The sequence below is a fragment of the Trachinotus anak genome, unplaced genomic scaffold (assembly GCF_046630095.1).
Source record: "Trachinotus anak isolate AG129_WGS33_773 ecotype Australia unplaced genomic scaffold, CSIRO_AGI_Tana_v1 ptg000004l, whole genome shotgun sequence".
Classification (NCBI taxonomy): domain Eukaryota; kingdom Metazoa; phylum Chordata; class Actinopteri; order Carangiformes; family Carangidae; genus Trachinotus; species Trachinotus anak.
This window is the reverse complement of record NW_027273855.1, coordinates 16253062-16267022: the sequence shown is the minus strand read 5'-3', so window position 1 is coordinate 16267022 and position 13961 is coordinate 16253062. Positions and strand designations below refer to the sequence as shown.

The 13961-nt window shown below is 41.2% G+C and overlaps 1 protein-coding gene across 6 annotated transcripts in view; it reads right to left on the bottom strand.

The window, feature by feature from the left end:
- kcnd3 (potassium voltage-gated channel, Shal-related subfamily, member 3) overlaps window positions 1–13961 on the bottom strand; it is a 96860-nt gene that overhangs the window by 60556 nt on the left and 22343 nt on the right. The gene's annotated exons all lie outside the window — the stretch shown is intronic.

Below are 13961 nucleotides of genomic sequence, written 5' to 3'. Positions count from 1 at the left end.
GAGAAAAGTGTGGCGATCACTGAGTCAGGGCTGGCTGGCATACAACACACAGTAGCACGCATTCAGCCGTGCAAATGTGACTGTTTGTTCAATTACAGCTAATTTATGTTTACACAGGAAAGCGGAAAGAAACCTAAACAGGGCCAAACAGCCTCGAGGGCCAAAGCTATTAAGTAAAGCAGCCTTTTTTATTGATCGCCTCGAATATTAAAAATGCAGCCGCCATCAAGACCTCCTGTTTAACTATGCTCACATTAGAGGGAGAGACACAGTGATAAATTGCCTTGGGATGACGGGAGATGCCTGTTCCTGAATCTCTGAGCGCTCTCCCCACATGACACACTTCCACCCAAGCAGGACTGCTCCCTAGTTAAAAGTGCTGAGCTGTGACTTCTGCTGAATCACAATTAAACAGGCAATCTGCTCTGAGCTCGTAAATAAATCAGCTCAACAAAAATACTTCAACCGACTCATAGTGGCGCACCCTAATCAAGAGTGATTTATCATTTCCTCCACTTGGGCAATAAACAACATTTATGCTTTTCTATTTACAATTATGATTTTGTTATTTGACCTGCAGGGCACTGTCATTAACAAATATTTCTGAAAAGTATAAAATGTAGTTTTAGCAACTCTGCTGAAGCAGAATCATAACAGAGATGACGCAGAGGATTTAGATTTACTTTAGCTTAATGCAAAATGACAAACAAACATGCTTGTATTTGCATGTAATACAAAGGATGAGATACACACGCATCAAATGAAATAAATTTTGCAACTAATGATTATTTTCATTATCGATTTATATTATTAATTTGCCTATTATTTTATTAATAGTTTAGTCTATTAGTCTTTGGTTTAGTCTATAAATGTCTTGTTTTGTCCGACCAGAAGTCCAAATACTCCAGAATATTAAGCTCACGATGATATATAGGAAAGAGAAGCAGGAATTTCTCTCATTTGAGAGGCTGGAATCAGAGAATATTTGGCATTGTTTCACTATTTTGGCTTGAAAAATGTAACAATTAACAACAATTAACCAACTGTCAAAATAGTAAGCAGTTATTTTTGTGTAGATCATTTCAGCAATTAGATAAAGACAACTATACAACACACGGTGGAATCAATCAGGTGGAATCAAATTGTGTAACAAGCACAGGACTTTTATATCATAATGAGAAAAAGGTGTAATGGGGGAAGTGAGAGTGTAGGATGGTGTGTGTGACTGCCTGTTTATAGTACAGTAGTAAGTATACAGAGTTGGAGTGCGAGTGCATGTGCAAAGAGAGGAAAGTCAGAGGGTGTGAGATAGAGAGGCACAGACAGTGGAAAAACTTCAAGCAGCATGGTTCATCAGAGCTTTCATTGGCTGAAACATGAATGGTCTGCCAGTGAAAATTTGGTATGTGAGACAGAGATAGAGACATTAAAGAGCCTTCTTTTATAATTATGAGCTTGTGAAATTTTGATGCATGAAAACTTTTAAGGGATTCTGGTTGATCAACCCAGAGAGATACCCTGATGAGTCTGACCACAGATAGCTACAGGGCAGCTGATGAATGGGTAAAGACCGGGGTTTTTCCTGCGTAGAAAATTACGAGGTGGCCGCCTCCATCAAATTTTGCACTGCCTCCAGCTCTCGACAAACTCGACAGGATATATTTTATAACGAGCATGGCAGATTTCTGTCATTTGTAACTGCGGTTGTGGCAATAAACCAATGGGGTGGCGCTGTATCGTAACGCAAGTTCACAAGAAGGGGAATTATATACAGGTAAAACAGTACAGACATCATGTGATTGCTACAAGCAGTTAAAAAAGTAATAACTTATTAATAATTCAAAAAACATTTTGAACTACAAATCCTGATTCCTTATTACAGTTTTCTGTATTTCAGATCTTATTGGATAAAGACATCAATGACACAAAAAAACATGTCAAACTTTTTCAAAAATGTAGTCCGCTGTGGACAATGAGGCATTGTTTGTCTTCTCTCTCTGTAAAGTAAATCAGTAAAGGTTTGCTGTAGGGCTTAAAGAGAAGATCATTTGATCATTTCACTTCTTGATTGATCTGTTATGTTTTTTCCAGTACTGTTCACAGCTTCCTGTTCAAACTTGTAACTGCTAACAACTGCCTTCAAATTTTATTGAGTGCAACATATCTGTGTACCTTCATACAAAGTGAGGGCAGACAAAACACAAGAGCTCCAGCAGTCGTGGAAGTAATACACCAGCTCTTATGTAATTGATGATTAATCAATTAATCCCAGGCAGTGTCCTCTACAGATGAAGAGGAAGAGGGTGTCTGAGATGTGCTGAATTTCACAAACAAAAGCTACAAGCGAGACACTCCTTAACTGGTAATCCCTTGTCTTGTGTGTCGTCCTCTGCTACCAACTGTTGTGTGACTCACTTTCACTAAAGCCCACTATAGTTTATAAATAATACATTACATTTCCAGAAAGTCTATTTTAACTAGATCATTCCACTGATGCTTTTTACACTTTTGAATCTATGATTTGCTTTCAAGTATCATTAAACTTTAAAAAGGTTTGTGTTTGTGTAAAGGTTGAGAACACAAGAGAAATGTGATGCATGAGTGCAGCATACCACCTCCCAGGAAATGTTTTTTGAATTTTATAATGCAGACATGACTTTGGTTTAGGAAAAAGGAAACCAGCTAATGGAATCAGCAGACAGAAAACTGAATGCAAGTTATTACCTCATGGAACATATGCTATTTTAAGATATGAAAATGGTGTTTTCAGTTGATGAAAACATACATTTCAAGGAGGCATAATGTACCTCTCATTCAACAAAACACTGAGTTATGAAAATAGTAATTCATGCAATATCACCTTATCTGCAACCAAAGCATTTTACTTCACCACTATTTCAATTCTATCTCTGACAGTAATGACTTCTCACAACAGGACTGAAACACTTTGTGAACAACATAATGAAAGAAAGGATGAGACATTCTCCATCACAAAATGACCCAATACAAATTGCAGCAGAGTACAAAAGTCTGAAAGCCAAATGATGATATCCTGTTTCAAATGGAAAGTGTTCTGCTCAAAATGACCGTTGCACATCACATATCTTGTTCCCTTCCTGCCAATTTCAGCGGTATAGGGACGAGGACATACAGAGCCACAGAAATGCATTTAATGTTCATTCATATTCCTCACTTTAACAAAACATCTCCAACTGATGACACACAAGACATGAGGCAGGGGGCTTTAATGTCTGAATCTGAAAGTAGAGGCAATTAAATATGGAGTGCATGGGCACGCGTGCGCACACACACACACACACACACACACACACACACACACACACACACAAATAGGCACAAAAACACAAATGTGCATAACCAAAAGCCCTGAATACCAATTGGAGAAATGAAAAAGATAAAAAGTCCCAGATGTGTCAGCATCTCTCTCTGGAATCCCACTAGCTGCAGGGTTAATTTGTTGGGTTTATGTGTATGTATGTTTGTGTGTGTGTGTGTGTGTGTGTGTGTGTGTGTGTATGCCTGTGTGAGAGAAAGTAAGCGAAAGAGATGGCTCTGTCCGGCCGCTACATTGCAACCCACAACCATGGGCAACAAACTCTGGATAATTTGTCATATTCATTATTCCACAGGGCATGAATACCAAAGAGAGAGAAGAGAGAAATAAAAGATGCAGACGGCCAGCCAGGCACCACAACAAGTTCTATTTACCCTATCACACAATCTGTTAGCACTGACAGATTACCCCACATCACTGGGCCCGACATTAGTCTTTGACAGTGTGCGCTTCGCGCTGCTTCCCCCTCACTCCCTCCCTCATCCGCTCTCACTCCTTTGCTCTCTCTCTCTTTCCATCTTTTATGGCTCCCTGGGAATCCAAACAGTTTCATATTTCCATCAGACAAAGATCTGGAGGATTTAACATCAGGTTTGACAGGGAACATAAGTAAACAGTTATTGAAGATGAAAAGAGGCATTGTGAAGCATTGTGCGAAGAATGAAAAGGTCTCGACTTTCAGAACCTCTCCATTCTTCCTTTAGGCTGTAAATAAGTAAACAGTAAACAACAGGGATCTGAAGTGATGTCAAGCTAACTTATATACTCAGCCTTTTTAAATAAAAGACAAGACTACAAATAAACCTAGTCTATGGCTGGGAGTACACAGGCTGCGATTTGTGAAAAAAATCACATTTTTCAGGGCAGAATTTCTGTCCCGGAAATGCTAACTTAATGTGCCAGAATTAAATTTCCCTTTCGGTGCCATGAATAGCGCCTCTCCATCAGGTGTGCCAAAACACTTTTTTATTTATTAATATGTTGTTTATAAACTTCAGTATTTAATGGACAATCTCAAAATGCAACAGCTCAAAGTGCAAATAGTCAAGTCAAGATAAAACCAAATAGCTTATGTCTATGCGCTGACAGTGAAAGTCCAATGATGATTTTATTGTTTGCACTATAGGCTGTTCCATTTCGGACATTGGGAGCACCAATAGAAATCCTAGTGGGCCGCTAAAAAAAATCTGAAACTCCAGCAACTGGCAATGAGACAATACGCTAACTAATGTTAGCACGTCAGTAAAAGCTCTGTTAAGAAATAAAGGATTTCTGTCCACTGAAATACTAGAGGGCTTTTAATTTGAAATAGTTACAGTAAGTGTTTGTATGAATGCATTATGCAGTAACTTCAATAGGGCAAATGGGAGCAGGTCACAATGAGGCCTCATACTAGAATACTGGTATGACCAATTACACATGTCAAACAGGGGGAATTAGAAATAAAGGCCTGTCTCTACTATAACCCTGACTGAAAGAAAGGCCTGTTTCCCCTGCTGCTGAAGCAAATAAAGGCCCTGGTCACTATTTCTGAAAATACAGAAAACTGTCGTGGACTGGCTGTGAACACCCCCAATGACGTAATAGTGCCAAATCATTTTGAAAGAGCAATGGACAATTGGAAAAGTCCAACACTCGACTGACCAATGGTGTCACTCACTCACTCACTCACTCACTCACTCACTCACTCACTCACTCACTCACTCACTCACTCACTCACTCCAACAACCACAAAAGCGCACACAGACAGACACACAGTAGAAATAACAGTAAAGAATAACAGGCAGGTAAAAACATGATACTGGAGCTGTGACATGTTGTTACACATATGCAGCCAAATGATGCTGCAACACAATGCCAGCCTCCTCTATCCTGCCATCTATTTTATTTTCCACCCCCCCACCCCAATCTTCCATACCCCTCCTGCACCCTGCGACCAGAGAAACAGGCACCTCCACTTGGTTCATTATGTGCCTTAGCATGAGACTACCCTTGCCTGTTTTGCTCGGACTCTCTCCTGGGGTGATCCAATCCTCCCCTCTCCTGAACCCCACCGCTAAAAGTCAGTGGTTCTGGCCTCCTGGGACAATATCAGGTCTGCTGTCCATCTGCTGTTGCAAAGCTTGCCAAAACCACACATAAAGATCCCTGGGTGCAGGGCTATGACGACTCAAACGATAATTGAACCTGCTTAAACGTTGAGACCAATACACCAACGAAGTCCATTGCTACTGATGCAGAGCATGCATGAAAGAGAATTTGCTCTACCTAAGCGGCTGAAAGATATTCTGATATCAAAAATAACCTGGTGTAAAGACACTGGGATGAGCTAATAAAATGATTCAAAGTGTTACATCCCTTCACGCTGTAACTGTTCCAAAGAACATGTGACATAAAGATGCCAAATTGTGGCTAAAAGAAGAAATATTTTAATTTGACAATAGTTCATTTGTATTTTGGGCATATCAAGTAAGGAAATTGAGTGTGTGTGTGTGTGTGTGTGTGTGTGTGTGTGTGTGTGTGTGTGTGTGTGTGTGGCGTGGGTTTTCAAGCATGTGTAGAGTGCTGTGCCAGAGAGCCCACAGCGAGAGCACAGTCATCTAATCTAAGATCAAGCAGCCTTGGACACCTCCTCACTGGTTTCCACTGGGAACAGGATAGAAGGCTGGACTCGAAAGCCATCCATCCACTTCACTCGTTTCTCCCTCCCTCCCTCCTAACACACCTCTCTCACATCTACATCCATTGTGTCTCCTCAGCACTTGTTTCTCAACATCTAACGCTATAAAGGTTCTTTGTTTCCGTGCACGTACTAACCTGCTGGATATACATCACTGGGAGGACCTCACTGGATTACAGCCACGCAATCTTAAATATCTCATAAGTCTAGTGTCAGTATAATGATGTTATGACCACCAATGCAAAAAGGAATAAAAAACCAAAGTAGATCTTATAGCACTTCCTTGTAGTGAGGCTAAAGTGCAGATGAGGCAGCCTTCACACAAGGCCATGTGTGTTTGGTGTTCTAGACATCTGCCTTACGGCGCCTTAAAGAATGAGTTAAAATCACATTCTGAGTCCCGTTGACGGCACACAAACCAGATGAGTTGTCATTAATGATTCACAGCAGGTCTGGATTAGCTGGAGGTTGCTGGCAGATGAATGAGGCTATTTTCTAGTATCGCCCCAAGGTTAGCGAGACCTCAGCGAGCATGCTCCTGGGGCTTGCCGAGTTCTATCATTACAGGCCCCAGCTGCCAGCTAAGTTAGGTAGTCTCAACTCAAGGCGTGCCATTCATCCATCTGAAGACGAGAGGCCAGAGAGGAAGGGACACAGAGTGATTCATAGATACCCATCTGAATCATCAGGTTTAATCCTTTAACACCGGAGCCTCAGAATGTCCGCCTGGTGAAATTACCGTAATGACACCTATATGCCTAAAGCGCAAGGTCTTAGCTTTCAGAAAACGTTGGAATTTTACGATTGCTCAAACCGTGACAGTTACGGTAATCCAAAGTGTGCCTGCGCAAATGTGTCGTCGGCGACACACTCATTTTTAAAGGGTTAATGCTTCTTTGTTTTTCACCGCACCTTAGCATATTAATTGGTTCTGTATGTCTTACTGTTGTGTCAGTGACCATCTGACTCCCATTCATTCTGTTTAATCTTTTTCCGTTGCAACAATTTGAATCAGTTCTCAAAAGATTAGCCAATTTAATTGATTCAAGAAGAATTACGAAAAGATACTGATAATCAAACTCATTTTTCAAGCAAAAATACCAAACATTTGCTGGCTCCAGCTTCTTATATGTGAGGATTTGTTTTGCTTTTCTCTGTTTTATATCATTGTAAATTTAATACCTTTGGGTTTTGGTCTGTTGGTCAGACAAAACAAGCAATTTAAAGGGATTGCTTGAAAAAGTCTGGCGTACTAAACACACTATGAAACCACATCTAGTTATATTTAGTCTGTGGATTTTGAACCATTTAACCACACGGCATATAGTGTGCTAATTAGTGAGTTTTGTCTTTACCCTTGAACAGAGCAAAGGTAGGTGTTTCTCCTGCTCCCAGTCTTTCTCTTCAGCTTCCTGCTGTACATTTAACAGATAGATATCTGTGTGTTAACAATCTAGTCAAACTCTCCACAAGAAAGTGAAGTGCATTTTTTTTAAATTTCAAACTAAGACAGACAATGAAAAGAACTGAAATTACTTATTTACCTTGAGTTCATTTTTCCCAATTTCCTAAGAATGTTTATTCTCAGACAAAAAACAATACATTCTCCTAAAGTTATGTGTCATGAGGTGCTCAAGGAGAACTCTAAGGTGCAATCACTATACCAACTAGTCCTCAGGCAACCACCTATAATACTTTCAGCCAAAAAGCATTTAATTAAGTCTTCTCATTTTCCCTTACTGCCCACTCCATCCACAATCGTCTCTTCATTCATCCATCTCTATCCCTTCTGGGAAATCACAGTTGATCCCTTCTTTCATCACATCCCCACACCTTTAACTCTCCTCCCCGCATTTGTCCATTCCCCCTATCCTTCTGAGGCAGACTGGAGAATTCACAATCAATCAAACAGTTATCCATCAACACTAGTGTCTTTATTGATCAATCCCAGCCACCTGATTGCTTCCCCCTCTTTCTCACCATACCCCTATATCTCCCTTCTTTCCATGCTTCTCCATTTGTTTTGTTTTTTTCTCCAGTTGTTACATTTGTTTTTTCCTCCCCTCCTCCATCCACTCACTTCTGTTGAGTTCCCTCCCTCTACTGGGGTGCTCTTTTAAGGCAGCACTGCATCAAAGTCATGAATAAGGTTGCTTTGCCACAAGCATGTAAGCTGATGGCTGATACTCTCCTCCTACCGCCCCCTATAAACACACACGCACACACAAACACCTGCAACTTCCCACTCAAAGTCTGACTAAGACTCATGCCCACATGTACACACAAGCAACGCAAACACTAACTAACACACACACACACACACACACACACAGCTCATCTACTGTGAATATAAAGCCCATTTCCGCTATACAGGCTAATTCCCCTCTCAGATCAGATGTCTGCTGTTCATTAATGTGGGAGGAAAATAAAAGCACAGATTTTAGAGTGTGGTGATTCTATTTCCTTTACACTCCATATCCGTGCTCTCAGCAGGGCGGAACGGGAGCGATGAATAAAGAGATGTGGAAATAGTCGGTTACGTACCATGGCATCTCTTCCACACTTATACTGAGGACATACTGTACTTTTAAGTGTGGGTCAACATCAGGAAACATCTGATACTGCTCCCTTCTTGCAGACACATGTATACATTCACACAGCTACACGAGAGCCCTGCATGCACTGAAAAAAATTCTAACCTCAAACTCACAGCAGGATAAACAATTTCTTTATATTTATGCCAAAATTAAGTGGCTGTAAGAAATAAACACGTTTTACTGTAAACAACGTCTTTGATGTCTAGTCACAATTTGGGCCATTGTTGGGCCATACCAATTAGTACTATTGGTATATACAGTAACACTATAATTGAAAAAAGATTTGATCTGCAAAGCTTCCTCCGTTCAAATTAAAAATTCTATGAACGACTGTGTATGTGACTGACAAGAGCTGAACATTAGCAATAGCTTTAAACTCTCTATGCAGTACATCAGTTTCATGCTCTACATTGCAACTATGTTAAACTGCACCCTCCTTATCAAATAAAATTTAATTCAAATTCAAATTCTCTGAGAATGAGCCTTGTGCTCCCGTCGGGTCATGCCTACAAGGCACTGTCCGTCTGTGTACAGACTGTGCAGCTTATCTAACTTGGGTGGCTTAATTTTCACATCGTGCTCTGCAGCCTTGATGTGTGAATGAGAGGAAAATTGTAAAATTTCCCATTGAGGTAGGAAAGTGCCAGACATATACCATCCATTTGGCATCCATTTTAGCAGGTCAAAACCAGCATTTCATCAGTTGAAAAATATACAGCATTTTATCCAACACTTCACTGTCAATCTATTAAAGGGGCTATTTGTGAGCTTTCTCTGAGACAGACTGGGGCTAGCTGGTTAGTGTGATAGAGACAAGAGTTATCATTGGCGTTGCTTTCCACCGCTGGAGACAGCTCATGGCGAGGAAAGGAACGACGTTTAATACCGAACTCACAACATTTGTTCTAGACTGGTAAGTCTAGCTGTTAATGCTAATGCAGGCTATGTAGCAATAGCAAAACATATAAAAAGCCCCGGTAATGCTCATGCACTCGCTGCAAATAAGCAGCAGCTTGTTTAATCTTGAACTCAGCACAAACAAGGTTGAGTCGATTCATGACCAGCAGAGAATACATTTCAGCCCCTTCCTCACAGAAATGAACTGGGAGTGAATTCTGGCATGACCATAGTCTCAGTGGTTACGATATATATATGTTCAAACGAATGCAAATGCAGTGCATGCTTGTTTGAAAGTGTTCAAACTTTACTTATTTTCGAAAATGACAGCCACAGTCTCTAGAGGCAGTGTGTGTTTTTGAAGGGTACGTGGGTGTTGAAGAAAAAAAACAAGAACTGATGAAAAAGTGTTCAAAATGAAAGAAGAAAGAGTGAACCTTGAGTAATGAATCTAGATGTCAGAGTTAAATGAAATGATGAACTGAGGGTGATGAACTGAAGTGTGTGTCTGTATGTGAGTCAGGCAGCTTGTCTGTATGTCCATCTTCTGGTCCCTGAGGGGTGAACTGCTGTCAGTGCTGCTGTTCAGACAGCCTCCACCTCAGGGCTCAGCCATCCCATCTTATTAACATGAACTCACCTAAAAGGGAAACTAAATGATGCAGCTCGTGAAGGGGACGGGAGCTATGGGAAAAAAGAAATATATATGAGGGTGTACATGAAAAGGAGAGAGATGGGAGTTATACAGAGTGGGAAGATGTTTAAATGAAAGGAAAAGTGACGCTGAGGACTTATTAGGTGACAGAGTTAAAACATTTTTGATGAAGGGAGGGTAATAAAAAAAACATGTCCGAGTTACTCAATCAGCGTATCACGAGTATCCCACTCAGTGTGATTTCCCGTAATCTAATCTCTCCAAAAGGTACAGCAGCATGTGTTTCCAACCCTCTATGACTCTTTTTACATAATCACAGCTACTTGACCTACCATCTCTTTCTGCGCCTCTTCACTTACACAACTCTCCCACCTACAACACTCTGCATCTTTTATGTCCAAGAATCATGAAGCTGCGAGAGGGAAAAGAGAGAAACTGAGCTATAATACTCAAACATCCCATATTATATATATATATATATATATATATATATATATATATATATATATATATATATATATATATATATATATCTGTCTGCTAGTTATGAGTAATAAGTAGCAACAGAGCTTATGAGTAATTCACTGAGTGAAATGCACATGCCTGTTCAGAGCCCAGTTCATTAAACCACAACACTATACATGGATTTCTGTTCAATGGTTGAATGACTTAAATGTAGTAAGGTGGGAAATGTCTTAAAACACAGGCTATGGCAAATCCAAAAACCTTTTAAATCTGTGGTGGTCTCCCAAATTCGTCACTGCTGTTTTCTAGCACAGCCTCCCCACCCCACTGCCTCCACACTGGCTTCTTTTCCACTTATCATCTCACTTATTGTTTCTTTTCACACCGACGACAACCCTGATACCAAAAATACCTCTTTCCACCTCCCACCCACTTCATCGGGACAAGGGCTCATGGAAGAGGGTGAAGGGGGTCAAGGTCAGCCCTCGTCAATCTGGAAGATTCTGTCAGCGGGTTGCCGGCAGCCACTCCTCTGCCAGCGCTGCCCCTCCAAATGACTCTGCCATGACAACCCTGTACCAATCAAAAGCACTGCTCTTGTGACCCCCACAAGCTACCTGGAGCACCGGTTGGGGTAAGAGACAGACAGACTAATTACACAGCCTGTCTCTAGGTCATTATATAGCCTTGTCCAGCTCTAGCATCTTTCTCCTCCTTGTCGTTTCTTACACCCCTCTTACTGTCCGAGAGACCCTCGACCCCAGTTGCATTTTTGGTAAATAACACAGAAGCCTTTCGAAAAGATGAGTAATTGCACAGTGGGGGAGGCGGAGATGATAAGTTAGCATAGCTGCTCTCAATGGGCTCTGAAACCAGACTGAATGAACAGGCAGAAAACAGACAGGAGGACTGAACACAGAAGACCGAACAGGACATTTTGTAGAACTCAAAGGGAGAGAGAGAAAGAAATGGAGCTTGAGGAAGCAGTCCATTGCCGCATGTACTGCAAAGTTTGTGATGTGGTTGCAGCAGTGTTGGTGGCAGCGCTGGGTGGGTGTAGTTTGAGAGCTTTTATCCTCAGTGTCTTTCTCTAGCTTGCCACCTACTGCTGTTACAAAATTGTCACCCCTGACCTGAAACTCTACACACACAGTGAGTAATGCATCATGATTACTCTAAGTTATAGTAAATGATTCTTTTCTAACACTTTAAGATTCTTTTCTAACCATCAAGGCAGAGGGTAATTGCTTCGCGCAGCGGTAAACTGCTGCGATCAGCGTGGTTTAAGTTACCATATCCACTGGAAAATTAGTCAATATTATTAGTAATCAGTCTTTGGTTCCATGTTGTGAAGTGGATGCTCACACTGAGCACGTCAGCATTGGCACATTATCCCTGTCTGCCTCAATATCACTGGTGTGAAATTAATTAGTCCCGCCGTGAGAGTTGGGTGACGAAGCAAAATGACGAAGGGGCTGATTTTAATGGTAGCGAAACCACCATGCATCGCACGTGCACAACCAACAACAAGTGCACAAAACATAAATGCAAGCTTTAATTCATTTCTTTTGTGGGAAGTCTTGGAGAAGACTGACTTCACTAAATGGCTTGAGTTCAATTAGACTCATCTTTAATGGGCCATATTAATCTTCAATGTTCTGCTTTCACTGATGCTTCGTTCTATTAATCGCTGCGGTGCAGTAATCAAAGAATACACATCCACTGTGTTTGTGTGAGGCAGATATTGTATCATTTATGTGCATATACAATATGTCCATATCCATGTACTGTATATACTTTGTGTGTATTGTATGTGTGCATTATTGGACACAACTGCATCCCTTCTGTTGCTCCCTGTCCTCTGTGCTTATGAATAATAGATGGTGGCAGTACAGTAGGAATCAGAGACAGAGCAATGGTAAATGAATGTTTTATGCTGCCATTTGTTCTTTATATGAATGTCTTTCAGCAACAATGGCACTCCATCAGCGTCCCGTGCAGCTTTCATGTCCACATACCCTTCCTCACCATGTCATTTTTTCCGTCTTGCCCTTAATTCTCATCACCCCACATCTTCATGATAATAACGGAGAGATACAGTAGGAACTCGTGTGTGTGTTATGTGTGGCAGGTGTTCAGCTGTCGTAACGTTCAGATATTAGACTCTTCTGCCTTGACCTGCTGCTTTAAAGGAGTCCTTCTTCACTTCATGTCTGCGAGCATAACTATGTAACTTTAAAAACAAGAAATAACACACTCCTCTTGCAAATAAAATGTTTAATGCATAAGCAATAAAAACATGCTTGCTTAATTCAATACATACAGGGGTTTTTGCAAACTTACAGCTTCATACTGGTAGTAGCTCATGGTGGCTAATGGTAGCAAAGGACTTCTGCTTCTGTTATGCTACCTTGCATTCACCATAAATGTCATTGTATTTTGTGGCTGCAGTGGCTGGCTTACATGTTTTTCTGTGTGGCTAGCTGTGCATGCACTGAAAAGAAATTGCAGCACCGCCATTCTATATATGCAGAGAAAACTGCGGAGACTATTGATTTTGTGGAAAAGAGGAGGCTGATAACGGATGTGTGAATTTGTCATCTGGGTAGAGCCTCAGAGGGAAATGGTCAGTGCAATCATCAGCAGAGAGGAGCCTGTAGGGAGGCAGTCACACACATAAACACGTGCATACACTTCTTTATAAAGACACAGAGGAGAGGAGAGGCCCAAGACAAAGATATGAAGAAGACAAATAGGAAGCTCAGAACTAATGGACCAAAGAGTAGACGTCCTATTCGTCTCACACATGCACCAACCTAAAGCTCAACCGAAACCTGACAAATGGACCACCTGAAATCCAAGAGCTATTCAGAGTAACAGCTGGTTCCTGCCTGTGTTTCACCAAGGCGCCGTCATATGCAGCCATGTTGATGACAATCTGATCGTGATAAACACTCACACTGTTCAATTAGAGCCACAACAGGTGTGTGATGCAGACAGGGGGCAAGGAAAGTGAATCACTGTGTATTAACCAGATGCGCTGTGCAGAATGAAGAATAGTTTGATTGACTTCTCTTTGCTCTTGGAGAGAACAGAGCGGGGGAGGAATAAAGAGGCCGAACCATGCTGTTTTAACACTGTTTTATCAGGTCACCTCAGTAATTAAACACATACAGCTGTGGTTACAAGAGAGAGAAAGTGAGAGTGGGTGATGGGAGAAAGACACAGAGAGCAATAACGAAACAGATGGAGACACATTTTTGGAGCAAATTTGGGATTAAGATGCGCTGAAAATGGAGGAGAGGGATCTTA